The sequence below is a fragment of the Diachasma alloeum genome, unplaced genomic scaffold, assembly GCF_001412515.2.
Source record: "Diachasma alloeum isolate Michigan unplaced genomic scaffold, Dall2.0 Dall_scaffold_00947, whole genome shotgun sequence".
Taxonomy (NCBI): Eukaryota; Metazoa; Arthropoda; class Insecta; order Hymenoptera; family Braconidae; genus Diachasma; species Diachasma alloeum.
This window is the reverse complement of record NW_021681064.1, coordinates 135,706-154,123: the sequence shown is the minus strand read 5'-3', so window position 1 is coordinate 154,123 and position 18,418 is coordinate 135,706.

Genomic DNA, 18,418 nt, shown 5'->3' with positions numbered 1-18,418 from the left:
AGCGTAACAGATTCGTGTAGTGGATGGCTAACGCGGCTACCTAGCTGTTGGATTGTGACTAACAGCGCAACCTAGCAGCTAGCCAAATGCGAGTCAAAATTTTTACCTGGGTCCGTCAGCTATTTTTTTCCGGATCACCCACAAACGAAGTTCATCAAGTGTCGCATTTTCTTCAAATTCAATTATTATAGTGATTCAGATTCAGCCCATCACAATTTTCAAGCCTTTTCACTAAACCCACATGACAACACACACTTAAGGATGTTCGACACCCTTTTAGCCAAAATTGACGTTGTTTTCATTTTTCTGGCAAATTATCGATGGGAGTGACGTGAAAAAATATAACGATTTTGTGGTTTGTCATTCTTTAATGGTTCACGAAGTTGCGTAGTGGTACGATAATTTTCATGCGTTTTTTCTACAGTTTTGTGATTCTTTTCAAAAGTTTAGAGAAAACGCAGAAAAATGTTCGCACCACCTTAAAATTTCGTCAGTCATTAAATAATGACAAAATGCAAAAACGTTATATTTTTTCACGTCAATTCCATCATAAGTTTGCCAGAAAAATTAAAAAAACGTGAATTTTGGCAGAAAGGGTGTAAAACATCCTTAAATATGGTTATGTTACCTAATTGAGACAACCCCACTTCCGTTCTAAATACAACACGGGCAGGCGCAGCGCGCCTCAGAGGAATTTTTACTACGGAAACCTTTTCGGTAGAGCAAAACGCCATATGCACAAATAAAGTTGATGCGAAAATGTTCTACCTGAGATTCAGATTCATCATCCAAAAACTTCAAATTCAATTTCAAATTAAATTGAACAAATTCAGCTTTCAAATTCAGATCCAAAAATAATAAAATTATGATTAATTATCTGGATTTAAATTAGGGAAATAGGCAAAGTAACGAACGCTTGCTTATTTTGTCTTTGAAAACTGAAAACTAAGCTCTGAAAGAACAAATAAGCAAGCGTTTTATTTGTCACATGGTCCGCTACCTTTTAATGTCGACAAAATGATCAGCAAAAATGACTGTCAAGAAAAATTCATCATTTTTTTCTCTTTTCTATAGAGAAAGTAGGGGACAATTTTATAAGAAATCAAAGTCAAATGACCTTCGAGGGTCAAACAAGTTTGGAGAGAGTAAACCGAGGAACTGTGGGTCAAACTATCAGAAATTTCAAATCTTCATTTCCTTGATGGTACAAAAGGTCAAATAATCATAACAAAATTGCCTTGCGCCTCAACCTCAAGTAAACAATAACACACAGGTAAGCAGATCTTGCCAGAAGCCACCGCGGACATTTACACCGTTTTGGCACATTTTTAAGAACATTCTCATATAATTTAAGAAAATTTTCACAAATGACAACATGTCACGCTCATGCTGAAAGATCCGTCTCCGATGTTCCATCCTTCCGTTGGTCCGTTTCCACTCGCGTTCCCGATGTTCCTCTCAGTCTCTCCCATCCCTGTTTTAGCCACTTCCATGCTCCAAAATTTTCAACGCGCCCTTCTCTGTCCGCCATCTTCGACTGCCACTCCTTCTGATCAATTTATGCCTCTCAAGGTCTTCCTCAATCAAGGTATGCACTGCCATACCGCCAAAATTACGTTTGGGTGGCAAGGCCCGGTAAACCGCGATTCTAACCTCGCTTCGCTCGGTTAGATCGCGGTTTACGGGCCTTCTGACGAAAAATTGCATTCATCACAAGGGCCACAAAGTATTTTCTGATGAATGTGATTATAGGCCTCGCCTTCGGCTCGGCCAATAAAGCCACATTCGTCAGAAAATACTTTGTGGACCTTGTGATGAAAATAACTATTTCTCTCGTGGCCACGTCGTTCACCTCAGCTTTACCTCAGCCATAACTTCCTCCCCTCACTATTTAGCTTCACTGGCATATTTACTGCCTTTCAACTTCTCTCAAGATTGTAAGGGATTTTTACCGGTGCTTCACCAGCAAATATCCCAAACTATTTTGGGCATCTCCTCTATCGCTCAATTATGTCGGGCGCCAGCTGGATTTTCACGGAAAATCCAACGGTAAACCGGCCTCAGAGGATAACTCGTCTACCCTGAGGACTTCTCGTGACGGGGCTAACAATGCCGAGCCAGCATCAGCGTAAAACGGTAGAGTGGGCGAGGTGCACCATACTAGGAGTATTTCACTCGATTGATCTCCGTCTTTTCAGCCGAGAGACCTCGATAAAGCGTATCTTCCAGGAGCCATTCCTCCATGTATCTTTCGCCGAGGATGGTTTCATTCCTCTGACGTATTCCTTTCGTCTCCAGAGTGGCTCAACTCTGGAGAAGTCGACCATCACTTGCGAATCCTTCTCACTCCTCGGAGCGCCGAACACTGAGAGGCACATGCGACACAGGTATCCGGAGACTCGCTCTCACCCACCTGTGCCCACCCAAACTCAACCTCAATGCTCGGTAAAAGCGCTATCATCGCGGGCCAACACCCAGAGTACTCGTCGTGGAGGTACGTGCGATCGGGCCTCCAGGAATCGGCCTAACTCCCGGCCCACGGATCCACGCCAACACCACTTCTTTTGTCCGAAGTGATGGATCCCTGAGAACATAGAATTAAAACACTCCACGTCCTCAAAGTAATCCGATCCTTCTGTTTGGGACGCCGAAGCGTCCCATTCTCTCGCTGTTCCGGACCTTGTCCTCACAACGGACCATCATAATCCATAATGGACTAATGCCACTTACAACCGTCGTCGAGGACCGGATGATTTACATCCGCTCGACTCCAGTGCCTGTCACCGACTGTCGCGAAATCTACTAGGGCCACTGATCTCTATATAACTGGATAGCTGATCCCTATGCTCCCACCACTCTCAAAGTGAGGCGAATTGAAGTGTCAGCCAGCGCTGCCGTATAGTAGTTCAGGTACTAAAGATGACGTCAGTGCGCATGCGCGCCGCAGTGACGCTGGACACGTCGATTGTTTATTGAGTGGTCTCCAAGGAAATTATTTTGTTTTGTTGATAAAATGGTGCGGTGTCATTATTGTGGAAAAACGAAGGAGAAGAACAAAGATTTATCTTTTCATCGGTAAGTATATAACAATAGCTACTCAATTTCGTGTCGTTTTTTAAAATGATAATTACATTTATACATAAGTACCCACATTTATATTTACGTTATAATTAATTGACTGTTTTCATTTTGTAGATTCCCCAAGGATGAAAAATTAACGAAGCTGTTGGTGAGGAATCGATTGTTAAAACTGATTATTTTTCGCCTTCTTTGTCTTGGGGGCGGTGGGGTAAAGTGGTTATTGTGATGATAACATTGAAGATCCCTGTCTATTTTAGCCTACCCTCCCCTAGAATTATACGTTAAGGCAATACTTTTACTTTTACGGAGACATTTACATTATGTCTAATGTTTGTTTTTTAAAAATAAAAACTAGGATTGATGACACCATGGACCATTTGCTGCTGATACATCAACTGAAAGACCGATCACGAGTTTCACGAGCAAAAATTTCAGGTCGAAAATTGTAAATAATAATTGAAAAAGGTAAAATTAGTATAGTATACTCAATCAATAAATTCCGATCTGTCTAGGTGTATTATAGTTTAATAAATACAAAAAAATTTCGAACGAATAAATTTAGTTGAAGATTTATTTTGAGTTTCCCAATTTCCTGAATACATTAATTTTCTTAAAGTAGCTCATCAGTAGGCTACAAGTTCATACTGACCACACTATAGATGTCGAGATTTTCAATTATTAAATTTTTCCATTAAATTACGTGAGAAAATTTATAAAAAATTCATACACAATCAGCATCATTCAAATTACATTTTTCAAAATATTATTTTCTTTTCAAACATCTCCGTTTTATAAATAAATAATGGATATTGTTTAAAAAACGGTCATTCATGTTGTATCATGTGTCAAAAAATTTCTTGATTTTTTTTCATATTTTGAGTCAAAAATTCTGATTTCAATCTTTCTTTACAACAAAGTTATCGATTTTGACATAAGACAGTGGGTTAAATCCGGATTTTTCAAAATTGATTTGTTGAAAAAACTAAAATGTCAATTAAATCTAGCAAAAAATTTCGATTAAAAAAATCTAATAACATTCTTTGGCGATTCTTTGTAGTTTTTAAAAATTCAATTTTTTCAATTATAAGCGATTATACAATTCATTAATAATACAATATTAATAACAATTGTACTAATTTCGACATTCCTCCATGCTTCGGCTTCCTTTCGCGTTTATAGACAATGTCAGTTTTCACTGATTATTAACAAAAGTTCGTCTGTTATTCTGGATGTTCTACACGGTAAAATATCCTATAATATTTCCCAATGCTCTCGGTAAATTTACCACTGCCCCACTACCTGCAGCTGACACGGACATGCGCACTAGAGAGAATCTTAGTTCGCTGAGTACTATCCGGAGGCGCTACGTACCTCTCTAATAAACTCACTGGCTGCCATAGGGATCGGCTATCCAGTTATATAGAGATCAGTGACTAGGGCCTTCTCCCTCTAGTCTGAACATCTCAGCANTAATTAATTGACTGTTTTCATTTTGTAGATTCCCCAAGGATGAAAAATTAACGAAGCTGTTGGTGAGGNGTACGTTGGCCCGTTTCCCCCAAACACAGCTGGGCGAGTTTCTAGATAAGGCGACAGGGTATTGACAGCCTCTCTATAATGTTCAGAAGCATGGTTTCACCCAAACCACGCCTCTTGGCATTGTTTGATTGGTCTATTCACCTCACGCGCAGTTCACTTGAACCGCCGTTCGATGTCACTCTCATCTCTCGCTCAGCTTCTTCAGCTGACGTCAGATGTCGCTCTCCTCTCTGTCCCTCACTCTAACCATTCTTGACTCATTGGTTTTCGTGTTGGTAAAATAGTTTACCGTAACGAGAAAATCTCGTTACAAGATGTATAGAAAAATTTACGTATCCTCTCCCTCCTTTTGCGCCTCTATGTCTCACCGTAGACCAATTCCTTGACTACTGTAGCCCCCACGTTCATCGCCAGCACTAGCATTTTTACTGCTACATGCTTCATATTTACTGCCTATCAGCCTTTGACTTCTCTCAAGATTTATGTAAATTTCACTCATTTTCGGGTCTCACAAAAAAAAGTTTCTTGTAGCCTCCTCGTGATATCCCCTTTATTCGTTTCACTATTCAATAATAATAACACTTTCTTCCGTTTACCCTTTACCGTGATCCTCCTCTGCTTCTCCTGTTCCTTCCTATTCACCTTACTTTCCCCAGGTACCCCAGACTTCGGTCAAACTATGCTTCTGCCTCCGTGGTTCTGTTCAAATTCTCCATGTCACACTGTGCCTCGTGGTCCCACTCTCCGTCCATCCCAACCTTGCCCAACCTCTCTTATTTTGGGTTGCCTCTTTTTCCTCTCACTACTCTCAATTTCAATTTCGTATGATTTTTCGGAATTTCATTTACATCACCTTGAATATCTTTCACTTTCTAACCCATATGAATTCCGTCTGTCTCCATTGTTTCCTGCCCCTCTTATCCCTCGCCGTCACGTCATCTAACCTCCAAATTGCTAGCCACCAACAATCCATTGACAAACCTCTCAAAAAATTCTGTTTCACCTCGACTTAATTATCTCCCTTGTGAATAACATTGCAAGGAACCCCTCCGACAACTTTCTTCCACTTTGTGTCGCCAAAAAACCATAGTTTGTTCTAAAAAATCGACGGAGCCTTCAGCCACTCTACCACCTCTCACGAGTACCATCTCCCCTCCAAACTACCATAAATGTTCAAGTGTTACTGGCTTGACTATATAAGATTTTTTATTTGTCCTAATTCATTTGATTGAACATGGACAATGGGATATCTGGCAATTTGTACAATTTCCAATCCAGGTAATCTGTGTTATCGACCCATTTCGCACATTTTTATACGTCCAGTCTTTTTTTGTTTATCTCGAAACACCGAGACTGTTGGCAGTCACTACAGAGTCCATTCCAAACAAAATTGATTCGAAGAAACATTTAATGAATATTAAGCTGATTAAATGAGTGAGAATCTTGACAATAAATGTATCGAAGGACCTAATGGTTCAATAAACTTGAACGTTCGGCCCCATTTTGTATTGAGCTATTGAATTTTTTCCTATCCACTCTCAGCAGCCTATCCAACGGCTGCATAATGATCTGGTAAGCGGATTAATTATCAGAAGGGTAGAAAATGTACAGAAAAGCTACAAAAAGCTTCAATCGAATCGGTAAAAAATTTCAGTGTTTTCAATAGAAGTCTAGTAGACTTGTTAAAATACATTTGACCATGTTTAGGTCAGCAGCAGTAAAACTCAAAAAATCAAGTAATCAAAATTGCACTACGTTTCGAATGCTCTAAGCATTCCTTCTCAGGTGCATCATTTTATTCTACACAAAATGAAACAAAAAAATGAAATGAATAATTATAAATCTAAGAAACTATTGCCAGAACTCAACTGTAATTTACAAATTTTTTTTAAAAAAACCTCACCTAAAATAAGACATACTCCAACGAAATCCATATTCTCCAAGAAATCACGCTATGCTATTCTTGTGGCAAATAAACAACAGCCGTAACCTAGAAATGTCACCACTAATGTAGCAAATAACTCTAATATCCGATTAATGTGATTATGCTCTGAAAACCCATATTGATAGAAACCTTTATGAGTCGACAGTGCTGATCACACAAAAAAATTCCCATTATCAAAACATTTTTACGAATGTACGTCAAATAATTCCATGAAGTCCATGTAAACAGTAGTCATGAAATAAATCCGCAGAAAGCCACGCTAGCGTCATCTGTCGTGAATTGAAAACGACAAAAGTGTTATTCTATGTCAAAGGATCTGAAGGAAGTCATAGATGGCATTGGTGGTGCAACTCTTCACAATCACATTCAAAACATATCATTAATGCTAGTCAACATTGAAATGTTCGTTAGTGGAACTTAATGATTTGATCATACACAGATCCTAGCCTAGCAGAATTGTTGACAAAATTCACCGTGTGATCATTGTGTATTCTTATATACATCATCTCCAATATCCCTCTTTTATAATTATTACACTGTCTCTTTAGAATTTTCGAATCATTGAAATCAAACTTATGCTTCACTTATGCTTCTCTTTCACGTGACAAGATAGACCTGATCTGTATTTGTCAGGATTCTTCTCACTATTCATGTGCTCTCTGTTCCTTTCGCCAAAACATCTCATAGTTTGACCTATGTAGCACATATTGCAATTCACGCAAGGGATTTTGTACACTACACCCGGCAACAGATCGGTCTCCACTGGATCCTTTATTGTTTTGAACACCTTATTTAATTTATTTTCCACCTTAGGTATTATTTATACTCCAAATTTACCACAGGTGCGTTTCAATTTATCATTCAACGATTCTGTATAAGGAAGAAACAAAGTTTTCCTGAAATCCGCATTATCTTCAAAATTACCCTTTACACCCCCAATCGAATGACTCTTTATTTGGCGAACACTCTGCGCTACGATCCTGTTAAAAAATCGCAAGGGATAATCATTGAACGTTAGAATTTTCTTCATGAGCTTGTAACGAGATTTTCTCGTTACGGGTTGAAATCCCCTTAAAAAGATACGTGAACTCTAAAATTGAGACATGAAGCGACATCTAGAGGCGGCTGAAGAAAGCCGGGACTAGATGAACTGAGCGACAAACCGATGAAAGACCTAAGGCATAGCGGTTATGGGTGAAGCAGTGACGACTTTGTTGTTTCCGGCGTTATCCGGCTCGGCGAAACAAATGTCGTGCGCATGGGCCCGTGGGTCTGGAGTAGAGATCGTCCTCCTGTCGACCCGACCATGTGCCGACATTCGAGTACCCGGAGACGGTGACGTGCAATGACCGAAGCGGTAACTGGTGGCCGAGAGTGTGGGTGGTCGTGATGTGGGTAACAGTGTTCCACTTTGGTCGGATCAGCCTCTCGGCGTCCCAGGCTCTGAGGAGTCCCGGCTGATTCGCATCTAATTCTGAAAACACTCCCGAGTCGAAATACTCGGGAGGCGAAAGCCTACTGAGAGAGTGAAAAACCCTCCAGGACGAGAGTAAATTCACTTTACATGGATGATTAGGCCGTGAGGCTTAATTTCCAGCCTGAAACAGTGGCTGGTGACGTTTGGCATAAGATACTCCTGGTGGACCTCGCCCACTCGACCGTGTCACACTGATGCTAACTGGGCAACCCTTTGCCCGGCCACAGAAGTCCTCTGAGTGGATGAGTTTGCCTCAGAGGCCGGTTTTCGTCGAACCTGCCGTGAAAGTTCGGCTGGCGCCCGACTATTGAGCGATAGAGACGGCATAAAGAGTAGTTTGGATTTGTCCTGGGTGAACAAGCCGGGAAAATATCCTTACAAGCTTCACGTTCTTCGGAATAAACTCATCACTCGATATTCTGTAAATTCTGTCTGTTAAATTCTTGACCACCCCAATTTTATGCGAAATGGGATGGCAAAACTGAAAATTTAACATTCTACCTGAATATGTTGGTTTTCTGTACCAATCAAAAGCCAAATGGCCATTTCTTCTAATTACCAAAACATCGAGGAATGGAAGTACCTGTCCAACTTCTAGTTCATGGGTGAACTGTATGCGCGGATGATAGTTGTTGAAAATCCTGAGGATTTCGTCAATACCGTCGTGATATACATATCTAAAGAAAAACGGCAGTTCATAACTGAGTTTTCTAATGCAAGATGCTTCCAAATCATCCATGACAAGGTTCGCGCATACAGGAGCCAACGGCGATCCCATGGCAAGACCATGGACCTGCCTATAAAACCTTCCATTATATTTGAAGTATGTGTTGTTCATTATAGCTGACACACCCCTAGTATAATCTCATTATAAGGAATTTTGGTTTTCAATTTACTTCTGTGTCTAATTATCGAGTCAGTTACAAGATCTAACGGGACGTTTGTGTAGAGTGACGACACATCCAGTGAGGTTAATCTATACCCTTCAGGTATCTCAATGTTCCTAACCTTCTCAATAAAATCGTAACTATTCTTTACGTTCGTAAAATGATTCTCCAATAAAGGTTGTAAAGTGTTATGAAGGAACCTTCCTAGCCCATGAAGAGGCCCTTCAATTAAGGAAACGATAGGTCTGTAAAATAACGGTGTTTTGTGGATTTTTGGCAACAAATATAATCGAGGGATCAAACTAAACCTTCGGGTTAAAAAATTCTTTGTACTCTCACTAATATACTTCTTAAGATACCAAGATTCTACTAGTCTGTTATTTACTTTTTCAGACACAGTTGAGTTGTCGTTAGGAGCTTCCAAATATGTCGTTTTATCATTTACCATGACCTCACCAGCTTCAATGTAATCTGGTTTGTTGAGGGCAACTGTAACCTGGCCTTTGTCAGCTCTAGTTACTACTAAATCATTATTGCTTTTGAGGAAAGCTCTTAATTGTTGTAATGAAGTGTCAGGTTTTTCGTTTTTGAGATCCACCAAATGAAAAGATGATTTAAAAAAAATTTGGTAAATTACACTTGAGTTTTGGCAATAGTTTCTTAGATTTATAATTATTAATTTCGTTTTTTTGTTTCGTTCTGTGTAGAATATAATGATGCACCTGAGGAGGAATGCTTAGAGCATTCGAAACGTAGTGCAATTTTGATTACTTGATTTTTTTCGTTTTACTGCTGCTGACCTAAACATGGCCCAAAAGTATTTTAACAATTTGAAAACATATGGTCGAGAACATCAGTTTCGTTTGAAGTCTAGCAGACATTTCTTAGCGAATGCGCACAATTTTCCCATGCAATTGGTTCGTAAGAGATAAAAAAATCAAAAGCTATTGACAGTTTCCTATCCATTGTCTATGAAAATTCCACAGCAAATGTCAACAGTTTTCAATATCAATCGGTCCAATGAACAAAAATTATTTTTGCAATTATTTTCTTCGTTCTAATTTCAACGAATGCGAGTGCTGAATTATGGATCGCATGAAACCTTGACATTGCTGTGATTTTTATTTCACGTGTATGTTATTTAAATTGTTTTCTCTCAAGAATATAATTATATTTCTAATATTTGTCAACGCCACAAACTCACGTCAAAAACTCATCGTGTATATTCAAGCGATTGAACTCAGCACCATATACTCGTATTAGCTCTTCACCTTTCAGCTCCATCTCTCTTAATATCAGGTCATCTAACCATGACCACCCGTAATGTAATGGACTTTCAAAATTCGAATTAACTTCTTTCACTCTCGTTAATACTTTTTCACCAATAACTGGATTCGACCTCTTCAAAATTGGCTTCTCAATCGTAGTTGCTACTGGATTTTTAATGAACAGTCCATGTTGACCCGCTATATTAATTATAGCGTACAAACGGCGACTATGAAAATGGTTGGGAATGGAAAATTCCCAACCATTTCCACTTTGGATGGTGGTTCCCGAATAGGCCCAATCGAGATGAGGGATTCGAGGATGACTCTGATCTGGACAGTTATGATGAACCAGAAAATCATTACAACGGCCCCAGATTACTACCGAACCCCCAACCTCAGGCGGGACATGACGAGGCTGAGGAGATGTCTAAGGAGGAGTTGGGAATGGTTGGGAATTTTCCATTCCCAACCATTTTCAACCCCTCCAAATATATTATCTTCAACGTTTTTGGACACAACTCAAAGAACTAATCTGAGAACGACTCAAATTTACTCTCAGTCCATACTTCATCAGTGTCGCAGATTGTCTCCACTACACATAGTGCAACTCCGCCATATCTAATCCCAATTGCACTCTTAACTTGATGGATTAAAATCTTAATAATACTTTGTCTTACTCCTTTAAACTTTAATAACCATTCATCAAATGATTCTGTTGATTTTTCTAAGTAACATTCAACGATCATTTCAATCTCATCCTTCCTAATTTCCATAATCATATATTTAAACTACAACTCACACAACATATACGAAAGCTGAGGTAACGCAAAGCTGCATGATCGTAAATACTCGATATTAATGTCAATTTCTTTTAACGGGAATGTGACATTACCTTGATATAATTTGGATAAAACGATGAATATTGGGTTTTCGTACCAAACATATCCATGTTCTTCGTAAATAACGACATTTCAAATATTACTTGAATTAGTTTCTGAATTCCAAGCACTCTTCTCGAAGTAGAATATATTGTCACGAAATTCGAAAGCAATACGTAGTCACGTAAATTAGTCATTGTATAGTTTTGTCCTTTCATATTAATCATTCGATTTCTTCCTCCATTCTTATTATACATTTTTGAATTTATTCTTTTTCAAATGGCGAAAATTTGGTGAAAACACCTTAAAACGACTTTAATAATGTATCGAAAAAATATGTAATATATAGGTATATATTTAAATTTACTTCATACTGTTTATAATCAAAGTCAACCAAGGATAATTTGGGGTATTTTGACCGAATTCGCGGAATTTTGAGAATAAAAAATTAAAAATAAAATAGATCTAAGACGATACCGACTATAATGGTTAGGTGGGTGAGGTGTTTCTCCGGCGGACATCCAAGCTGAGCAGCGTTGAGCTGGGTTAGTACTTGGATGGGTGACCGCTTAGGAACATCTCGCTCGCACAAAAATTACGGGCGGTAGGCACGGTGTAGCGGCCTAGTGTCTCCATCTAGTCAGTGTGACAGATGGATACATTAGGGCACTGCACAATCGGCCGGCTGTGCGACTGGGGTTTTACATGGTTTCCCGTGCAGTCCTAGCTCGAATGGGGCACAGCTAAGAGTAAGACGGCCATGATACCGCAGATAACAATGAGAGGAAAAGTAAAGGAGGGGAGGCAGGCTAGAGGAGGGGTTTCAAATCGAGAACTACTTCGATAAAACCAATGAAATAGAAAAAAAATAAATAAAAAAAAAGATCTAAGACGAAACCCAACATATATGGCGGCTCAAAATTTCTGTTTTGATTATAGGAATTACTGAAAAAAAATTAAAATAATCAACCGTGACCTAATTAGCCAAATTTAAGTTTTTCAACTTTTTTATTCGAAAATTCGTTATTTCGAGCATCTAGAGATTGGAAAAAAATAGGACAAAAAACATTTTTGTAGATGGTGAAAAATGGCAAATTTTGATCCCTAATAAATCGAAATCGGATGAGTAGAACTCGAGTTATTGTAAAAAAACGAACAATTTGAAAAAAAATGTCTCCGAACTGGGCTGTCAAAAAAATCTTAAAAAATTTGAGAGATAGTTTTTCAAGCCCCCCAATCGTAGAAAAAATCGCTATCAATTTTCAAGAAGGTGAGGGTCAGCCGTTGACTCATTTGGCATGGAATATCTCATATATTACTTATTTTTGTAATTTATCTTTCTCAAATATTCGATGTTTCGCACATATATTTCATACATAAATAGCAAATTACAAAATTTTGTTTTTCTACAGTGGAAATACATATCTCATATATGCAAAATATCTCACAAGTTATGGAATAGATATCTCTTATATTTTTTAATAATCCGAAAACATTTGTTATATACTTCCTATGCAGCTTTTTTTGTCATGTTTATATGTCATAGATGTTTGAACCATGTGAAATATATTTAGACATATATCTTTTTTCGCGCGGGTCCTTGATGCGTGCGGTTATCCTGTACTGCTCCCAACTCCGTAACAAAAAAATGATCGATAATGTGAAGTGCGAGAATGTGCATATAAACCGGATGCTATGCGCATAATTTTTTTCGTATTAATTCGAACACAAAAGTAGTTACATCAAGGAGATGCTTGTGGCCAATTTATATCACGTAACTACGAGTATTTTTCATGTCGCTAATCATGTTTGCATTTTATTCAATAAATATAATTGGGAGATAATGGAGGGAGTTGTTTCTTCGTGGATAGATGGACGGGAGCACTCAGCCAGCTGTATGCAGTCGTAGTCAAAAATTTTTTTGGCCGATACACTACCACGTATATCGACAAACATCATTTCGAGATTAGTGGGAACACTATTAAGCAACAACTATAGAAATCAATATCTTGCAATGAATGATAAAGTAAACTTTATTGAACCGCCCTAGTAGAAACTTTCTCTGGTTCTGTGACATCGAAAGTTGCAGCGACATTCGCGAAGCCCTGTCACGCTTTGGATCAGTAGTCGCAGTACTGTCCCACCAAGCTCGGTGATCTGTACCGCGGTGAGTTCGCTACAACCTTGCGTCGGCATACATCATGACAGAATGACAATTAGATAATGTTGGTTTCATTTTCTCCAACATTCCTTGATTTTTTTGGATGTTTTATTGAAATTTAAGAATAATAAGTCAACGATTTAGCGAAATCGAATGAAGTAAGAGACAATCATAGAACCGGATCGTATGAATATAGTAATTGAACTTCGGTTGTGGGTAACTGCTGACTTCGCATTCGATATTTGGTTGTGTTGAGAGTTCCAGAATCGCGTAAACTTCTCAAAGAATCACCAAGACAATTGTCTGAATGCCCGTGTCGAACATTTCCGAGGTAGTGCATTCACAGATGTTCTCAGTATGCCATAACTATTTGGAAAACTTTAATTGGTACATTCCTAACTGAATTCTCAGTGGAATCAGATAATTTAACGAAATGGCAGAGCTGGTGTAGCTATGGAAGTATACGCATTAACACAGCCTGTCCGATTTACTTCCACGTGGATTGTAACATTCAAACTAGCTAACACTTCTTGTAGCGTAGATGTTTTACTGGAAATTTGCTACCTGGTGCACCTTCTGCGCATTGAAGATCGTCGAGATGATTCAATCCAGTATTCGGCTGGTGTAAGCCGTTCAGTTTTGCTCAAACTCCTTGAATAATCACTATGACAATCTTCTGAATGAAACTTGGTGAAACTTGGTGAAACATGCCTGAAGTAGTGCATTCATAGATCCAAAATTGACATTGATGGCACCTGTTATAATTATAATTCATCTCTTGGAATCCCAATGACACACGTAAAATACGTGTTCCTCAACATCTAACAAGACAATTTTCCGGTGTTTGTAACTAGTGATACAGTTCATAAGTCACTAGAAAATCCATGAAGTGATCGTCGAACATTCTTCCCCTAACCCCAAGGAATATTTTGCAATTTTCTTGAAATTACCAATAAAAGAATCAAGGCTTCGTATGCATCTGATCAAGATTTTCTCGATTTTGATTCAAAAACCTGTTTTTTGGGAATTCCTAGAAATCAAAGTTGTATGACTTTGAACGCATTTATGGGCGCAATCAATGCCTTGAATTAAGCACCGCTCGCTTGAACGAGCTTTGGATTTTGTTCAGTGTACACAAATGTTATATTTTGGAACTTCAGTGAATTTCTTTCACCTAATCAGGATCACCCGACGCGACATTCGAACGAATTTGAATTGTTTCAATCCTATGAAATAAGAAGAATAATTTAAGGAATTGTAGAAATTAAAATTTCCGTGAAATTATCTGATGAAATTTATATAGATGATCGTCAAAATCAGAATTTTCCATGTGATTTTCTAACGTTCTATCACCAAAAATTAATGGCGAAGACAATTGTTATGTAAACGGAGAAAATCTCCAGAAAAAAATACGTAAATACAGGTTCCTGATTATTAGGGATGATGAGCGAATATTCAATAATATTATGCGATTACCATCATTATTACTCAGTATTTTGGCAGCATAATGAGGCTTTGTGTTGGCAAATAGATCATCGGGAGAAAACTAATTTCCATCCACATTTCACGTTAGACTGCCGACGCAGTCTATGGAGATGAATATGGTACGAGACCTTGAGATTATTGAAATTCCCGTGAAATTAATTAAACATTTAGCTCCATTTTCTATATCAGATTTTTCAAAGCTTTTTATTGTTTTTTATCTCATGTGGGAATCATGGGGATAATTTATTCAAGGGACCATCATCGCCCAAATGGCACCAGGGTTTTCGTTTTCATCCGTTTTCATGTGAAATCGCCCATGGGAATATGGGTTACAGGGTGGCGCTTCAGATTCTTTACAGTGTTTGAGAGGATTGATTGAAATGAATTGCCGATAATGGAATGTGATGAATTGTTTCGTGAGTTGAAACAAAAATGTATGGAATACGTGTACGCCATTTTGACAGTCATTTTGTGGTGATTGTAATATTGAATTTCATTCTGATAACTAGATAAGTAAGGCGGGTTCTGGGGCAACGTTTTAGCGGAGACCTGGTCGTTGGGGCCCAATAGGGGAGTCAGATGAAAGTGTGTGGGTGGGTGGTTGATTAATTCGCGGATCCGCGGTTTTAATTCGCGGATCAATTAATCTAATTCTCGGTTTGATTAGCGGGTCAATTAATTTGATTCGCGTTTTTTTTCGGTCAAATGAGGCTCTATTGACGACTTGTCAATCCACCCCCGACGAGGGAGTGGTTGAAAGGGTTGATTAATTCGCGGCTCGCGGGTGATTCACGTTTTGAAGGGAACCAAAACATACACTTGAAATAAACAAACACTGATTTTAAATGAAATCGAACTTATATATATATATATATATATATATATATATATATATTATACGTTGCACACAATAATTCTTTAATAGGAGCCACATCCTATTGTTCTCTCTGGAACCAATAGTATTCCTCCTTTGCGATGAGGAGGGCAGGAGGCTCTAAATTGACCGTCAAGTCAATCATCACAGGGGCCACGTGGATCATCATGATGGCCCGGGTTGCAGTTTGTTCTAGATACGACCTAGCATACCGCGCAGCCCAAGCTGCAGGTATGCTGCAGGTAGCTGCAGGTATCAGCACCCGAGGGATGAGGATAACATGATCCGCAAACAGCAAAACAAGAAAGAGGATAAAAACGTATACCTAAAAATTTCCTAAATCTTAAATTTCAGAAATTACGAGAATAAAGTACTTACTTGAGATGGTTCATAAACCTCCCTCTCCAACTCCTCCTCAGACATCTCCTCAGCCTCGTCAGTTCCCGCCTGAGGTTGGGTGTTCGGTAGTAATCTGGGGCCGTTGTAATGATTTTCTGGTTCATCACAACTGTCCAGATTAGAGTCATCCTCGAATCCCTCATCTCGATTGGGCCTATTCGGGAACCACCATCCAAAGAAATCGTCACTCAAGAGGAATATATGTAAATTCACCACCTCCTCTACCACGAGATATCCCACAGGCTCCATATTTAGAGCAATGAAGTGGTCAGCTCCACTTCTCCTTATGTGGGCATCCAAATGATGTTGGGCTATTGCCCCCGAGACCTGGGCAACACCAATTCAGCACCACCACGCTCAAACCACTCCCAAGGACACCACACATTTTGTGTCACAGCCACATAACCCGCGCGCACCAAAAAAAAATCCTCTTCACGGTTAAGATCGATCTTATTATTTTTTCCTTTGTAGATTTTCGTCACTTTACTGATGATAGTACTGTATCTGCAAAGGCAGAGGATCAGTCATCCAAAAACTTAGCTACCCCCACCAATTTGGCATAGTCCTCGACAAATTGCACACGTTGTAGTAAGAGGTATTTCTAAAAAATCGTCATCTGCTGCAAACTGATAAGGATGAAAATGCATTGGAAGATGTCCGAACGCAATCCTTTGTTTACATAGACTTTCTCGATTTACCTGGGAACGCATGTGTACTCACATCCCCAAGAACATGATGTTTGACAAACTGGAGCAGAGTTTTCGGACCCTTTGATGCCCTATCGCACCGCAAAGGTGAAATCTTATCCAGGACATTTTTCAGAATTTTTTTTTCTCCCACGAACAAAAAATGTTGCTATTTTGTTAATAATTTTCCATGAGTCACATGATTATTTTTCAACCACACACATGTGCATTTATATAAACAAATTTCACCTTGGTTTTCCGCTACTTCTTTAGTGTCTTTATCGTGAACAACATGGATCTTAACGCGTGTAAAAGATTATTGAGGTTATTGGAGGATGCGTATGAAATAGTGAAAACGAATAGGAGACCCAGGGAAATTCAACAATGGCTTAATCACATCAGAGGACATTCGAAAGAAATTAATGCATTATTGAAGAGGAGTGCGAGTCAGTGAGAAAATACGTTTAATCCACATGTTAGGGCGACTGAAAGCATTCTATGCAAGATTCAGAAACTTGGAAGTGATAGGAGGAGACTTAAGGGGTAATTTAACTGATAGAGTCCGATGGGAGGACTTACAAAGTGTTTTTGAGGGTCGTATGAGAACCGGTGTAATCATTAACGTGAAAAATCCAGACATACCCTAATTTTTAGATGATGCTAGACGAATGCTCTATGTACGTTTGAAAAATGCATTGAAACAAGAAGGAAGTTTGAAAGTGAATGGTAGTATTGACATGTAAATATGAAATTAATCAAGATGGCCTGTTGAAGATCATCCTTCAGTCCGGCTAAATGTCGAATTTTGCTCGCTCGGAAACCTTTGGGCATCGACGAACACGCACGAGGACGATCGTGCGTGTCGTATCTTTAGTACGCCATCGAACTTCATCGAGTGAAAGTGCCGGAAAATCGTCGCAACTATTATCGAACATTATAATCGCAAATCATCTTTTTGTTAAGTTGTATACAGTCCACTCGGAAATCATCTATTTATTAAACTCTGTGTTGTGTAATTTTCAGTGCACAATTATTTGTTTATTAAAGAAAACTCATCAAATTACCTCCGGCTAATTATCAACCCGTTAACCCGAACCTCACTTTTCCTCCCGACCACCCGGCTCAACAAATCGTTATTGATTTCTAACATTGGTCCTTCGAGCCGGATAGTGGAGTGTAAAAGTGCGGTGTTGAAAGTGGATAATCATCAAGGACAGGGACAAGAGACAGTGTGATGAAGTGCAGTACNTTTTCCTCCCGACCACCCGGCTCATCAAATCATTATTGATTTCTAACATTGGTCCTTCGAGCCGGATAGTGGAGTGTAAAAGTGCGGTGTTGAAAGTGGATAATCATCAAGGACGGACAAGAGACAGTGTGGTGAAGTGCAGTATCACGTGTGGAAAATCAACGCGTTTGTGAAATAGACGCTCTATGTGCCACGAGGCAATTCGGGGTTCACAAGACAATCAACGTGGACAATCACCAGAAAAAATTCAGTGCTATTCATCCGGAATAAATCCCTCAGAGGATTAGTGCTGTGGCCTCATCGAAGTTTGTGTACATCGTACGCTGTGTGAATTGAAAATCATCGTTGGCACTCAGCGGATTTTGATACTCATCGGATTCCTTCATTCTCAATCCGTCCGACTTTCGGCAGTGAACCTCATCAGCGTGAGTCGAGGAGGCATCCCCACTCTCGCTACACTCGTATTACGTATATCGGCGTTCAACGTGC